The 15,637-nt window shown below is 39.1% G+C and overlaps 1 long non-coding RNA gene across 1 annotated transcript; it reads right to left on the bottom strand.

The window, feature by feature from the left end:
• Window positions 1-997: 997 nt before the first annotated feature.
• On the bottom strand, window positions 998-11,689 carry LOC150041689 (uncharacterized). The gene is made up of 3 exons (XR_016533791.1): window positions 11,624-11,689; window positions 10,624-10,689; window positions 998-1,206 (listed from the first exon to the last, which is right to left on the bottom strand). It is a non-coding gene; the product is annotated as an uncharacterized LOC150041689 (long non-coding RNA).
• Window positions 11,690-15,637: the final 3,948 nt, after the last annotated feature.

The following is a 15,637-nucleotide window of genomic DNA, read 5'->3' as shown; positions in this document are numbered from 1 at the left end:
AAAGTTATAATCCATTTCATTGAAAAGGCTGGTAAGAAAAAATGTGGAGTAACAAGCTTTGTACTATAAATTTCATTACTTCCCAGTGATTATAAACATGTGAACTGAAATGAAAAAAGCCTTGCTTATCCAATTAAAGTTATACTTTGAGCTACTGAACAACTTCGTTATTTGCTTCCTTCCAGATCTATCAAATCCCACTATCCATAATATAATATATAAAATCAAGAACCCTGGCACACTGAGACCCCCATCATCTCCTTTTCCTGGACTAGGAACTTCTCCTCTTCCATCTGATGAAGCTTGGTGTGAGGACCTTCGCTAAGAACATCTTCAAGTCTAGCCACTAGCCCTGTGCTATGTCCACTCATGTCATTCCATCCTCCAAGTTGCTCAGCCTGTAATGTATGTGATCTAGAGTACCTTTACAGCTCCCGCTATCACCACCCCACTCAATCAGCAAAGGGATTCCCTAACACAACCCTCCAGTCTCACTTGACTTGAATAGTTCATGTCAATGAACATGAATTCCTCTGATTACAGAACCAAAAATGAGAGACTCATGGCATACGACTTTGAGTCTCATTCAAAAAGTAAGATTCCTTGACATAAGCCATTTCCCCATATATTAGTCTTTTTTAGGTTTTGGTTTGTTTTGCAGTGCTAAGGATGAAAGCCAGAGCCTTTCATAAATTAACACTCCATTACTGAACTATATCCCCACAGCTAGTAATATTCATATCCAGTGTATGTTTTTCAAATGCTAATGCAAAATTCTATATATTGCCAGGAAAGGAAGACTAATGTTTTCTCTCAGTAAATTATAAAGAGCCTTTTCCCTGAATTTCCTGTGAACTTCTTATTTTGTCTCTACTATGTGCACCAAGTAAGAGTTACTAAACTTCCTTCCTTAATTACTGATGCACTTATATATTTTACAAGGATTTAGTGATGTGTGAGAATCCATAGGTAGGTTGGGTGCAAGTCAAACCTCTCTTCCTCAAGTTCAGGCGGGCCACCTCACGTTCCACTGCTTGGGACTCCTCACGGGCCCTTGCACTTGAAAGCAGAGCGTCGTGCTTCCAACGCCTTTCTTCAGGTGAGTCATGTTTCTTTGGGTACTCGCACTTTTTCATCATTGCACGGAGATTCTCAATCATAAGATTAACTCTGGGTGAGGTTGGTTTGGATGTGCCAGCAGCATCCCTAATACATAAAGAACAACCAGGATTACGAGAAAGCAAGGCTAAAGGTAGGGATTCAGGTGGTTTGACATAAGAGAGGAGTCATTAGCTGACTTATGAAACAGTAACCTCTCAGTACAAAGCCTTAATAATAAAAAATTAGAGAGAATGATAGACCTTTGCATCAGTCCTGGAACAAACCTCTTGTCCCTTCATCACCTATAACTCAATACTAGCTACTGTTTGCACAGAACGGTTGTCCATACCTGTAATTCCAGCACTGCAATATGCAGTTATGGGGATTATGAGTTCCAGGCCATCCCGGGCTACATAAAGATATGCTATCTCTCAATTAATAAAACTAATAACTACTGTTGTTCAAATTAGCAAACAAATAGCAACTTTATCATCCTGGCTTTATCAAAGCCAGCTATTGAGAATGGTGACCATAATCTACCACAATAGCTTCCCAGCAGAGACCCGCGCAGGATGTTCTAAAGTGAATTAAACTCAAATATGTGGATGTAATGATGGTGCTTTGTTCTGTCATATACTCATACCTACTTTAATAAGAGTAGTTCTCATTCTGAAAAATTCTTCAGAATAGATAGATCTATAGCTACTCCAGTGATGCTTTCAAATACACTAGTACTTCTTAGAATAAGAGCAACAAAATGTTAAATGACCTTTGTATTTTACCTTCAAAAATCATTTATCAAAACTGAATGTTGGGGATGAAATTGTGGCCTCGTGGTAGAGCGCTTCCTACCATGCATGAAGCCCTGGGTTGGATTCCTCACTACCACATACATAGAAAATGCCGGAGTCAGTGTTGTGGCTCAAATGGTAGAGTACTAGCTTTGAGAAAGTCCAAGGACAGTGCCCAGGCCCTGAGTTCAAGTCCCATGACTGGCACTAAAAAAAACACTGAATGTTGTTGGATCATGCCTGTAAAACTACCTACCCATGAGCCTAAGCTTCAGAGGATTTCATTTTAAACCAACCTGGGTAGAAAAGTCTATAAGATCCCAGGTCTAATTAATAAGAACAAAAGCTCCCCAGCTTGGCTCAAGCAGCACAGCACCAGCCATACTTCCGAAAGCTCAGGGTGAGCTTGAAACTCTATAATCCTAAAAACTGTCATATGGAAGATTGTGATTTGAATCCAACTCAGACTATAGGATTGTGAGACTCTAAAACAATAAAAAGTGGTAGTAGTAAGAAGGCTAACGCCTGACTATTTTTTCAGATATTCAGGAAGCTTTTGATAGGATAATCACTGAATAGGTAAGTCCAGTCACAAATATGAGACCCTAGCATTAGCGCTAGGAAACATAAATTCTAGATTTCAAATTTTATACTGCCCCAACCAAAGTACAGGTAATAGTGAAACTTTTTTATGAAAACTTTTTATCACTGAATTTTGATTATATTTCATATGTTTCACATAGATAAGAAATTATCTTGTCAAATAGAATAAATTTATGGTCTATGTAATCTCAAGTTTTCTATGGTCTGAACATATTAGAGTGTTTATGCCCACCAGTTATTTAACAACCCTGTACTTTGCTACTTTGCACTGACTCTGGGTAGACACTCTGAAAGACAGAATATGCAACTGGAGGGAAGAGACTATAAAATACGTAAGTAACATTCTAGGTAGTACAGAAGAGTTAGATATTGTAGTTATTAAACCCTTAGTGCAAAGACCAAAGTTCTGATTGCTAGTCAAGCTTCCCTGAGGTAGCAGGCTTTCGCAATATGCAAAAAGGGAGGAAGGCAGGGAAAAAAGTTTGATCTAGTAATGAATTCACACCTCCTCCAATGTTCCCACTATGCAATGAAGAAATACAGAAATCTCAATACATATATGCATTACCTTTATATAACAGAATGTAAGAAAAGTGACGGAAGTGGTAGGATGGAAGGGGTGGGTGAGAATGTTGAAAGATGTGACGTTGATATAACAAGATGGACTCTGCTCATAAACTGCTTGATGAATAGCAACACCTTTGTACAACTACTTAAATATAATGAAAATATTCAAGAAAAAACCTAAACACAGAACTACCCTATGATCCAGTAATTCTACTCTTGGGCATTTATCCAAAAGACTACAATACAGTAAAGCCACCAGTATCAAACCACCACTATTCACCATAACCAAAGTATGGAATCAACCCACATACTCCTCAAAGAACAAATAGATCAAAAAAATATAGCATGGACTTTAACACAATGGAGGTATACTCATCAATTAGAATGAAATTGAATCATTTCCAAAGAAATGGAAGGACCTGCAAAAAATGTGCTAAATGAAGTTAACTTGAGCCCAAAGAGGCAGTTTACATGTTTGACACATATGTGGAAGCGAGAATTACTTTATAAATATATAAATACCTTGCATGGTATGCCAGTATACACAAATGTATTAACTAGAAAATTCTTAAGTCAAAATAGAACAACACTTTATGAAAAAATCAGTTGATCAAAAGCCTTAAGACCATTTCTTGGGCTGGGAGTTTGGCTAGTGGTAGAGTGCTTTCCTAGCATGTGCAAAGACCGGGATTCCATTCCTCAGTACGTAGAAAAAGCTTGAAGTTATGTTGTGGCTTAAGTTGCAGAGCTTTACCCTTGAGGAAAGCCCCAGGACAGTGCTCAGCCCCTGAGTTCAAGCACTAGGACTGGCAAAAATAGTCTTAAGACCATTTCTTCAAGGAATTCCTACTAAAAGATAAGATTTCATTAAGTACCTATAATGCTTTGACATGTTATGTAGATCTTACAGTCTTATTATGATTTCCCCATGAATATTTTCACATTTACTTTAAAAATGTATACATTTGCCAGTCATAAAATACTCTGTGAAGTTATACAACCTAATTTAAAACTCAAATATTTCAGGTATAATTCTGTACTTTTTTTTGAGGGTCATGGTGCTTGAACTCAGCCTGGGCATTGTCCCTGAGCTCTTCAGCTCAAGGCTACTGACCTATCCTTGAGCCAAGTCCCACTTCCTCTTTCCTGTTCTTTTTTTTTGCCAGTCCTGGGCTTGAGCTCAGGGCCTGAGCGCTGTCCTTGGACTTTCTCAAGGCTAGAGCTCTACCACTTGAGCCTCAGCACCACTTCCAGCTTTTTTCTATTTACGTGGTACCGAGGAGTTGAACCCAGGTCTTTGTGCATGCAAGGCAAGCACTCAACCACTAGGCCAAACTCCCAGCCCTTTTTTTTTTTTGACAGACAAAATCATGAGACATTTATTTCCAATTAACCACCAACAAAAACTTAGAAGTGGAGGTGTGGCTTACTTCTTCCGGTTTTCTAGTGGTTATTTGAAGATGAGTCTCAGGGCCTTTTATGCCCGGGCTGGATTTGAACTTTATCCTCCAATCTCAGCCTACTGAGTAGCTAGGATTACAGGCGTGAGCCACCGCACCCAGCATTAATTTTATACTTTTAAATTTATTTAACTCCTTCAGTTCAAGAACATATAATGAAGGAATAATATAAGACAGAGCTTTTATATGTAGCTTGCACATACCTTAGGAAACAAATATTTATATTCATTGTTGATTTTTGGAAATAATTCCAGACATAGAAGATGCTGGCCCCCAAATCATCAGTTTTCTGTTGTTCAGAACTCTATCATTGTACTTACCCATCATCTCAAAGGCAAAGCCACAGAGTAGAACAAAATGAAATGTAAATCATGTATACAGTTAAAATATCACAAGCATTCTTTAAATGATTTAAAATAAGGTAATGTTCATGAGTGAAACAGTGGAAAGGCACTGAAGAGAAACAGAAACCTGTGTTGCAGTGTAGATGATGTAAAAACACAAGACATGTGAAAACAAAAAGGCAAATATGATTAGTCCCAAGTGCAGCAAGTTCAGGTAAGAAACACTAGCAATAAGGAAGTAGATAACATCTCAGACTAAAAAAAATCCAAAACAGATTACTGTCAGAATGAGTAACAAAATTTATGAGGATTTGAATGAATTCCAAGGGAACTAAAGGGAAGCCCCAAATGACATAAAGAGATAATGCTGGATATAAAGAAGAATGCAATAAAGATATAAAAATTTGGGGGGAAAAACCTCCACTCAATGAAATACTGAAAATTAAAAGTTCAGTCTGTCAAATGAAAAGACATCTCAGTTGAAATTCTTCCTAATACACAGAATAAAACTGCAAAGAGAATAGCAGGGCATAAAGACAAAGATATGAGGACGAAGATAAAAAAATAGAAATATGAGTAGAAAATGCAAGATATCTGGGACACCATTACACCAAATCTATGACCTGCAGAGATATAGAAGAGTTACCAATTGAAGGAACAGAAAACATCCTCAGTAAAATAACATAATACACTTCAAATTTTCAGAAAAAGATAACTGTCCAGGAACAGGAGACCTGTAGGATTCCTAACATATAAGAGCATATTATAGTTAAAACATTACACATAGGGCAGGTGTGATGGCTCACGCCTGTCATCCTGGCTATTCAGGAGGCTGAGGTCTGAGGATCAAGTTTCAAAGCCAGCCCAGGCCTGACACCCTCATCTCCAATTAACTTCTAGAGAAAGGAAAGTGGGGCTTGGCTCAAAGGTAGGGCAGTAGCCTTGAGCTGAAGAGCTCAGGGACAGCACCCAGACCGAGTTCAAGCCCCAGGATCCACAAAAAAATGCAAATATAGAATAATAAAAGAACCAAGTCACCTAGATAAACTCATCAGATGAACCAAGATAAACCCATCAGAGTAATACCAAATTTATGAACACAAAATGTAAGGCCACAAAGGCACTGAATGATGCATTCCAAGTCCTGAAAGAAAATAACCGCCATCCCACATTATTATTCAGCAAAGCTATCTTTCATAAATGAAAGAAAAAAACTCCATGGTGAACAAAAATTAAAACAATTCCTGAATACTAACCATACACTGCAAAAGACATTGAAAGAAACCCTACACAAAGTGGAGAAATGTGAACATGGCTATGAAAATAAAAGTAGCAAAATGAGTACAGAGAAAAAAACCCAAACACTTCAAAACCAGTAAAATAGCAGGAATTATTGGACACATTTCAATAACAACTTTGAATGTTAATGGTCTCAATTCTGCAATGAAACACTTAGACTGGAAATTGGATTAAAATCCAAGGCTCAACTTCTTGTTTTATAAAAGGAAAATGGTACACCTCACTGACAACAAGAGTTATCAGCCTAGAGTGAAAGGCTGCTGCCTTAAAGCCAGCAGGAGGAGCTATACTCGTGTAACAAACTAGACTTTGAACGAAAATTAGAAGAGACAAAGACAGTCACTCCATGCTGATATAGGGAATAATCCATTAGAGGGATACTAAGGTTATAAATACACAATGAGCCCATCTTATTCATAGATCTATTGTTGTACATTGTTTTGACCAAGTGTAGTTAAAAAAAAAAAACATTCTCACTGGGCTCAGTGGCTCACATGCTACTCAGGAGGCTGAGATCTGAGGATCGAGGGTCAAAGCCAGCCCAGACACAAAAGGACCTGAGACTCTTATCTCTAATTAACCTCTAGAAAATGGGAAGTGAGGCTTGGCTCAAGGGTAGGGTGGTAGCCTGCAGCTGAAGAGCAGGGATAGCACCCAGGCCCAGGGATAGGGCGGTAGCCTTGAGTTGAAGAGCTCAAGTACAGCACCTAGGCTGAGTTCAGGCCACATGACCCACAAAATAAAAAGAACATTTTCATATGTTTATTACTCAACTAATTTCACGTGGAGAAAGTCTTTGTCATTTTGTGTTATTTGTTGTGTTTAAACTCTAAAATCCATGAACATTTAGATTTCCTTCAATGACAGTCTCTTTGGAACCACACATATGAAAAAAAAATTAATGAGAATTAAGTGATACTACAGAAAAACATGGACAACAGACACCTACAAAATATTCCACCTAAAATTAACAGACTACACAGTCACAGCAGCCCACAGAACTTTCTCCAATAAGACTATGTAAGAGAACATTATACAAATCTTATTTTTAAAAGAGGAACTTTAAAGTTTCTTGTGTGTTATCAGGACCACAATGGAACAAAACTAATAATCAGCAACAAGGAAATCACATAAAATATCCAAATGTTTGGCGACTGGACAAGTGACTCTTGAATCAAATTTTTGGAGGCAAAAAGGAGGTATCACTAAGGTTAGTGGCTGGCCATGAAATGTAGGAGAATTATTGAATTACAGTGTGAAGCTTAGCTAAATGAAGAAGTTGGAGCATATCTCTGGTGAATTCACTGAGAAAACGGTATAGAGGATGGAATGGATTTTAGGAGGTAAAGAGCAGGAGTAGGACAATGGGCATAGATGAGAACTAAAAATATCAGAAATGTTTTTTTAATTTGCTTTTCTGTTTTACACTGGTGGCAACAAATATAGGGAGAGAGACAAGTGGCTTTGATTCTGTGGAACCACATACACATAAAAAGCCAGAAGTGGTACTGTGGCTCAAGTGGTAGAGCTCCAGCCTTGATAAAACCCCAATGACAGTGCTCAGGCCCTGAGTTCAAGCCCCAGAACTGGCAAAAAAAAGTCGGGGGGTGGAAGAAGCAAGAGAAGGAAAGATGAAAATAGGAGGGGAAAGGCAGAGGGGGAGGAGAAAGGAGACAAGGGGAAAAGAGGAGAAAGGAGAGGAGAGCAGAAGACAGCAGAGGACAGGAGAGGATAGCATAAAATAGGGCAGGAGAGGTGAAAGGAGGAGAGGGAAGGGGAGAGGAGAGCAGAGAAGAGCAGAGCAGAAGACAAAAAATGAAGAGGGAAAAAGACAGGAGAGCAGAGCAGAGGAGAAGGGAAGGAAAGGGAAGGGAAGGGAGGAGAGGAGAGAAGAAAGAGGGGAGAGAAAACATGAGAGGAGAGGAGAGGGGAGGGGAGAGGAGAGGAAAGGAGAGGAGAGCAGGGGAGAGGACAGGAGAGGAGAGGAGAAAGGACAAGAGAGGAAAGAAGAAGAGTGAGGACAGGACAGCAGAAGACTGGAAGGTACATGAGAGGAGAGGAGAGGAGAAGCAAGAGGTGAGGGCATGATATTAAAAGACAGGAGGAGAGGGGAGGATAGCAGAAGATAGGAGAGAAGAGAGGAGAGTAAAGGAAATGAGAGGAGGGGAGGGAAGTGAGGAGAGGAGGAGCAGAGAGAAGAGAGGAGAGAAGTGGAAAGGAGAGGAGATTGTTGAGGAGCCAAAGAATAGGGACAGGAGAGGAAAGGAAAGGAGACAATAGGATGGGAAGGGAGTCAAAGAGAAGGTACAGGATGCGCAGGGCAGGGAGGAGAGAAAAAAGGATAGCAGAAGACAGGAGAGAAGAGAGGAGAGTAAAGGAAATGAGAGGAGAGGAGGGGAGGGTTGAAGAGAGGAGAGGAGAGGAAGGGAGAGGAGATGGTTGGGGAGCCAAAGAGTAGGGATAGGAGGGGAAAGGAAAGGAGACAACAGGATGGGGAGGGAGCCTAAGAGAAGGCAGAGGATGGGGGAGAGGGGAAGGGAGAAGAAAGGATGGCAGAAAACAGGAGAGGACTTGAGAGGAGAGGATAAACAGAAGACAGAAGAGGAGAGAAGAGCAGATGGGGGCGGTGAGCCCAAGAGAGGGATCAGGATGGAAGAGGGAAAAGGAAGGGAAGGGAAGAGAGGAGAAGCGAAGGAAAGGTTAGGGAAGGGAAAGGAAGAGAAGGAGAGGGGAGGAAGAGAGAAGAGGGGATAGCAGAAGGCAAGAGAAGAGAGCAGGGGGAGGGGAAGGGAGGGGACGGGGGAGAGAAGAGGATAGCAGAAGACAGGAGAGATAATGAGAATGGAGGTGAGGGAAGATGAAGGAGAGGAAAGGAAGAAGAGGGGAGGGATCGAGTAAGGAGAAGAAAGGAAAAGAGAGTAGGAGAAGGGAGATGAGAAGAGAGAATAGCAGAAGACGGGAGAGGGGTGCACATGGAAAGAGAAAGAGAGGTGGGGAAGTAAGAGCAAAGGAGAGAATAGGGAAGACAGAAGAGCAAGGAGGGGGGAGAATAGAGGGGAGGACAAGGGAGAAGAAGGGAGGGAAGAGGAGAGGAGACAGAGGAGAGAAGAGGTAAGAAGAGGAGATGAGCTGCAAGTACAGGAGAGGATATCAGAAGACCAGAGAGCATAAGAGAGGGCAAAGGAGATGCGGAGAGTCCTGATCTTGGCACAATTGCCATCTGCATCGGTGGCTGGATAGGAGAAGAGATAACAGAGGAGAATGGACGACAGGAGATGTGAGAAGCCTGCTATTGGGAAAACCACCTTTTCTGTGGGGTGGTCTGATCCCAGGCTGGAGGCCCACTCAGTAATTCTGCTAGTGGAATAGAACAATTCTACTCTCATGGACTTAACTAGATTGACTGAGATAAGGACAACTCTATGGCCTCAGTCTGCAATAATGGCCAGAAAATAGTGTTTGACTTGTATAAATACCGTTCAAAATGTTTATGTGAAATTCTAAAGAAAATCAGTGTCTGAAGAAAAGCAGAATGCATACATAGGTCACTACATCTTGGATATCACTTCACTTTCCGTATTTATATTAAAATAAGAACCTTCAAGTATTTAAAATGCCATGGTGGCACATAATCAGACTATATATTTGTGGCTATAAAATTTGCTACATAGTCAAGACTCAACTCCTTCTTTGATACAGAGACATATCTACCTTTTTATAAAGTTCCTCAGGTAAAAGATAATGGTCTTTCAAACCTCAATATGGCTCCAGGTATTTTTTTAAGTTTGTAAGGGAAACTGCTTAAAGATATCTTTCATCAATTACAATAGTCACACAAAGTTTACTAAAAGCATTTAATTTGTGAGAAAAATGAAATAATTACAATTTTCACATAGTAATTATGTCAAGTTGTAGAACATAAATATATTAAACAAATATGTGGACATTTCCTAATTACCTTTAATCAGAAATCCTTTAAAAATTACAGCTGATGAAACTGAATTTCATCAATTACTTATCCATCTCATGGGAACATAACTTGGCAATGAATGAAATCAAGAAGGGAAAGCAATATAGACTCGATATATAAAATAATTCATGCTATAGATCTCAATAAATATGCTAGAAAGGTCAATAATGAAGGCAGAGCAGGTGATATGTCTGCTCTTTCTTGGACAAAAACTGTGGCAATTACTGATCCTGTCTGAAGTTTTGCAATTTGTTGCATTCCCATCACCCAGAAGTGTGTTTGTAAAAAAAATTCAAGCTGAATAAATGATGAGTGCATTAATTAGCCAACCAGGGAACATTGAATTTTACCATCTGATCACACATGGCATGCCTCTATGTGCAAAAGAAAAAAAAATTAAGCCTAAAAATATCTAATTGTTTTACTACTTTGAGGGAATTCTCTTAGCCCACGACAATAGGAATATTAAACAGGAAAAAATTTCTTACATTTTGAATGTCCTGGAAGATTATTTCAATTTTTTACACGGTGAGGCAAAAATCATCAGCTGGTTTCTGAAACAGATCAGTAATCAATTAAATTTTGTCTAATTCCCATTAAGTATCTACAACTTCTTTTAAGCCTTCCTATATTCTAGAAGGACCTCAGACCCAACCTCTGTCCTCATTATACTCAGGCTTGCAGAGAGCCCTGAAAGCTACTTGAATCAACGACTTGGGGATTCATAATCAAGAATAGGACCTTCACAGAAGATTCCCACTGAGACAGTTAGGGGCTAGACATAAAAAGGGAGACAGAAAGGAAAGAGGATACCTTGATTTAAGACACAAAAATGGGGCATTATAATACATTGTGGTTAAAATGTTATTACTTCTTACAAGGTGACTTTCAACTTACTTGAACTCTCTGAGTGTCACTTCTTCATCACTGAAGTTGGAATTAAAAGGGATGTTGAAATGATTCCCTAGTGGCTGGCACAGAAGGAGACCTGAACAAACAGTTTCTTTGAAAACATTTTTAAAAATCTGAAAAAGGGAAGTCAACTGCCAAAGAGTTTGTATGGAATATGTACAGAGTTTCAAATAAGGATAAAAATAGACAGGGGCTTCGTGATGCAAATGTACTTAATACTACTCAATTCTACACCAAAAACAGTTCAAATGGATTTTGTGTAATGTTTCTTCTGTTAAACACGTGTAAAGAAAAAGGGAAAATGTGGGCCTCATCCCCAAGTTGACACAAGACAATCGAAGAAAAGATAGAACACGTAAGAAGACCATTGGGGATTTTAAATAACTTACTGAAGAGAAGAAGTATGAGCTTCATGTTCTCTAATGTTTCCCCGGAGACACTAGGAGAGGGCTATAACTTTTATCCCATTATAAGGATGTAACATAGTAATATCCACAAAGACATCCCGGTAGTGGAATAGACAGCTACAAAGAACATTAAACCTGAAGAAAAGGGTTACAATATCCTCGTACTTACATGGTAGTTCCCACCTGGAGCAGCTCTGCTCTGAGTAGTTAGACCAACGGCCTGACCATAACTGACCTTTAGAACTTTCACGATGGCATCGCTAGGCAACGCCAGTACCTATTAGCCAATCAGCAGCACCGAGCTGTATCAGCCAATAGCATTCAAGCTATATTATGACACCATCCATCTTGGGTTTTTTTTTTTCAATTAGGTGATGTGTAGAGAAGTTACACTTACATAGCTAAGGAAATGAGTACATTTCTTGTTGGACATTGTTATTTTGTCCCTCTTTTTTCTCCCACTTTCCCTACCCCCCCCCTAAGTTGTAGAGTATATTTCCAACATATTATCTTGTATGTATCACTGTTACATTGGTTCATCCTTTGTCCTTTTTTTTTGCCAGTCCTGGGGCTTGAAGTCAGGGCTTGGGCTTTCTGAAGGCTAGTTAGTGCTCTTCCACTTGAACCACAGCACCAATTCTACCTATTTTTTGCCAGTCTTGGGGCTTGAACTCAGGGCCTGAGCACTGTCCTTGAACTTTCTCAAGGCCAGAGCTCTACTGCCTGAGCCACAGCACCACTTCTGGCTTTCTTCTATGTATGTGGTCCTGAGGAATCGAATCCAGGGCTTCATGCAGGCTATGCAAGCACTCTACCACTAGGCCAAACTCCCAGACCCTGTCCTTTGTCCTTTGTCTCACCATTTTTTGTTGCCCCTCCTTTCCCTAATTCAAATAAACGTATATACTATATACTGGGTACCAAAATCAAATACAGTGACATGAGAATGTTGGGGGTAACAAAAGAAAAAAAAAGAAAGAACTTCACCTAGTACATTAAAAACAACAACTTCATTTCCTATTAATCCTCAATATTTATAATCATCTTTTTCCAAAGTGACATTTTGTGAAATTTTGAGAACTAATGGAGATATGGATAGATGAATAGACAGACAGACAAATAGACGATACATACACAGATACGTAGATATTGCTCTCTAAACACGTATTGAATCATTAATATTTTAGACTTTCTGAGATTTTATAGGAATCCTATCTTCCAGTCCTTTGCTATAAATAGAGCTCTTTAGAAAGGAAACCATTCTCACTATTAGTTTGATATTTCAGGAATAGACTGTTCTTGGAATAGGGCTGTGTTGGCTGATATTAGATTTACAATAGTATAAATGCAAAGGTTTAAAGAACATTTAAAAACAGAATATCAGTTATAATAAACACTAGTGTGATTTTCCTCATTTTACACTTAAAGAAAATGACTGGTCAGTAGATTTTAGCTAACTTTCCAAGACCTCCTGAGAGTCAGTGGTGTATGTTCTTACCTAGCATTAATCATCTTTCTACCTCTGGCCCGTGTGTTGTTTTCTACCAGTGCTCCTTGTGTCTATCTAATGTCCATCTGTGACATTAACTAGGAATAAATATGAAAACCTCCTTACCTAATCCTGTTCTCCTTCCTCTCCACAAATTACTTTGATGTTATGTTGCAACCACATTTCTGGCCAAAAGCCTCTCTACAATTGATCCTACTCTTGAAATTCACAGTCAGAAATAACCTGACACAGTCAGTAAACACATCAATACCTTCACGTTAAAAAGAGTAGGGGAGTTTGGTTTCTCTCATGATAAAGGCCCATTTTCTTGACAGCGATGGCTAAGACAATGGAAAGGAACATGTGAGAATCACTGGTGAACAGCAAGTGGTGGAAGTCCAGTGTACTTTCACACTCTAGATGGTATCAAGGCCCAAGCGGAGCAGCACTTTGAGCTTTGTAGGAAGTAAGAATCTTAAAGTACACTCCATTTTTCCCTGCCCATGGCTCCTCCTTCACTGGTTGAGCACCAACCCTGTCATACCTGTGTCCTCCCTCATGCTCTGCAGGAGACCCTGTGCGTACTCATTGCTGTCATCATCTCAGAACACAGTGTTGATGATATCATCCCCAGATGTCTTCTAAAGCCAAATATTTATGTGAAGGGACTTTTCTGTCTGTTCTTCACACATCATAACTCTGCTCTATCTTTGAGAACTCAGCCATCCTGAACAAAATTCAGGTAACAGAGCTCACTTCTCTCTTTTCAGTCTCTCATGCTCCCTGCCTTTTTCTCTACCGAATGTATATGCCAATACCACTTCTTTTTTTTTGCCAGTCATAGGGTTTGAACTCAGGGCCTAGGCACTGTGCTTGACAATTTTTTCTCAAGGCTAGTGCTCTGCAACTTGAGCCACAGTGCCACTTCTGATTTTTCTGTGTATGTGTTACCAATGAATTGAACTGAGCTTCATTCATGCTAGGCAAGCACTCAACCACTAGGCCCACTCCCAGTCCCATCATTTCCTTTCTAAAAGAAATCAATCCGACAACTTACCAAAATAAAGAATGAAGAATCCAAAAGGAATAATTGATATTTCACCCATAAGCAACGGGAGAAAAGAGACCATGCTAAAGGGAAAATCATCCAGGGAGAATTTTATATCCCAATACCCTAGTTTTCTTGTGGCTCTTAAGTAAAAAGTTCACAGTCATTTATGGCAGTGAAGATAGCTTTGTGAAATATATTTTCTTAAAGAGTCATTTATTTTAAAGTCAAAGCCTATTTAATAATTTAACATTTGATATAAATTTTCTGAGTTGGACTCTGAGACTGAACAGTAAGTAAAGAACGTTACACATGAAGTGATTTTGAAGCTGAGAAGGTATGAAGATGGGACACGAGGAAGGAAAATAGTAAGAAAGCCATAAAAGCCAGATGTTGTACACAAATAGCCAGCATGCGACTTCAAGAAATCATATACAGCTCATTTAAGTATACCGCTTTTCTGCTACACATACCAGATTTGCATATTTCCTTTTCAAAATTTTTGAACTGTTATATATTAATAACACAAGGGTTATTTCTTGTGCTTAACACTCTCTCTCTCTATATATATATATGTATATATATATATATATATATATATATGGTTCTTTTCCCTCCTCCATGTTATATTCCCATGCTCTCCCCTTCCTTCTGCAAATATTTCATGGGTGTTATTACATGTCTTTATGTTAACTATGTGCATACATAAATATGTCTAATATACCTGCATATACATATACTACAGGATATGCAATCTTGCATCTTGCAATAAAATACAATACCCTGATCTCCAGTAGTGAAGCTGTTCCTTACCTAGCTAACTGAAAGCTCATGTGGGCCTTAAAATTATTGAGAAAGTACAGATTAACCATCTACAGAAGAAAGGAGAGCAAATCACTATCAAAGATGAGCTAATTTGATCCATTTGATTTCAAAATAATTACAAATCCAATGCCTTAAGGAAAGCCAATACGTGTACTTGTATCCAACAACATATGTAAGAAAAATATGAAACCAAGAAGGGATGGGCTGGGCTTTCTTGCCTGCACAGGTCCACTGGGCCTCCCATTCTTAATTTTTCCCAAGAATTTTTCCTAAATGAAAGAAACGTGGCCATCATATTTTGATATTGACTTACTGACATTTGTAACGAATTCCTTTCAGTATTAGAAGTGAGACAGGCTTGTACACTATTCTTTCCTTTCTTACCAATGCTGACGAATAATATACACTTGGAATCAACACATGTGTATAACACTTCAAAATTTACATTATAATAAGGACCAAGAAACACAACAAATCAGAGAAAGGCTGGATAATTGGGACTGCATTAAACTGCGGAGTTTTGTATGGCAAAGGACATAGCTAGTAAATTAATTAGGAAGCTTACAGAGTGGGAGAAGATCTTCACCAACCATACAATGGACAAAGGCCTCATATCCAAAATATATCAACAGCTCAAAAAATTGAATCACTCCAAAACTAATCTCCAAAGTAACAACCATCCCATTAAAAGATGGGCCAAAGACTTAGAGAGAGTCTTCTCTGAAGAAGAAAGAAGAATGGCCCATAGACAAATGAAGAAATGCTCAACATCTCTGGTCATAAAAGAAATGCAAATCAAAATGCAAATCAAAATCCATCTC

The sequence above is a fragment of the Megascapheus bottae genome, chromosome X, assembly GCF_031878675.1.
Source record: "Megascapheus bottae isolate mThoBot1 chromosome X, mThoBot2.hap1, whole genome shotgun sequence".
Taxonomy (NCBI): domain Eukaryota; kingdom Metazoa; phylum Chordata; class Mammalia; order Rodentia; family Geomyidae; genus Megascapheus; species Megascapheus bottae.
The sequence above is the reverse complement of the archived record's forward strand: the minus strand, read 5'-3'. Positions and strand labels throughout refer to the sequence as shown.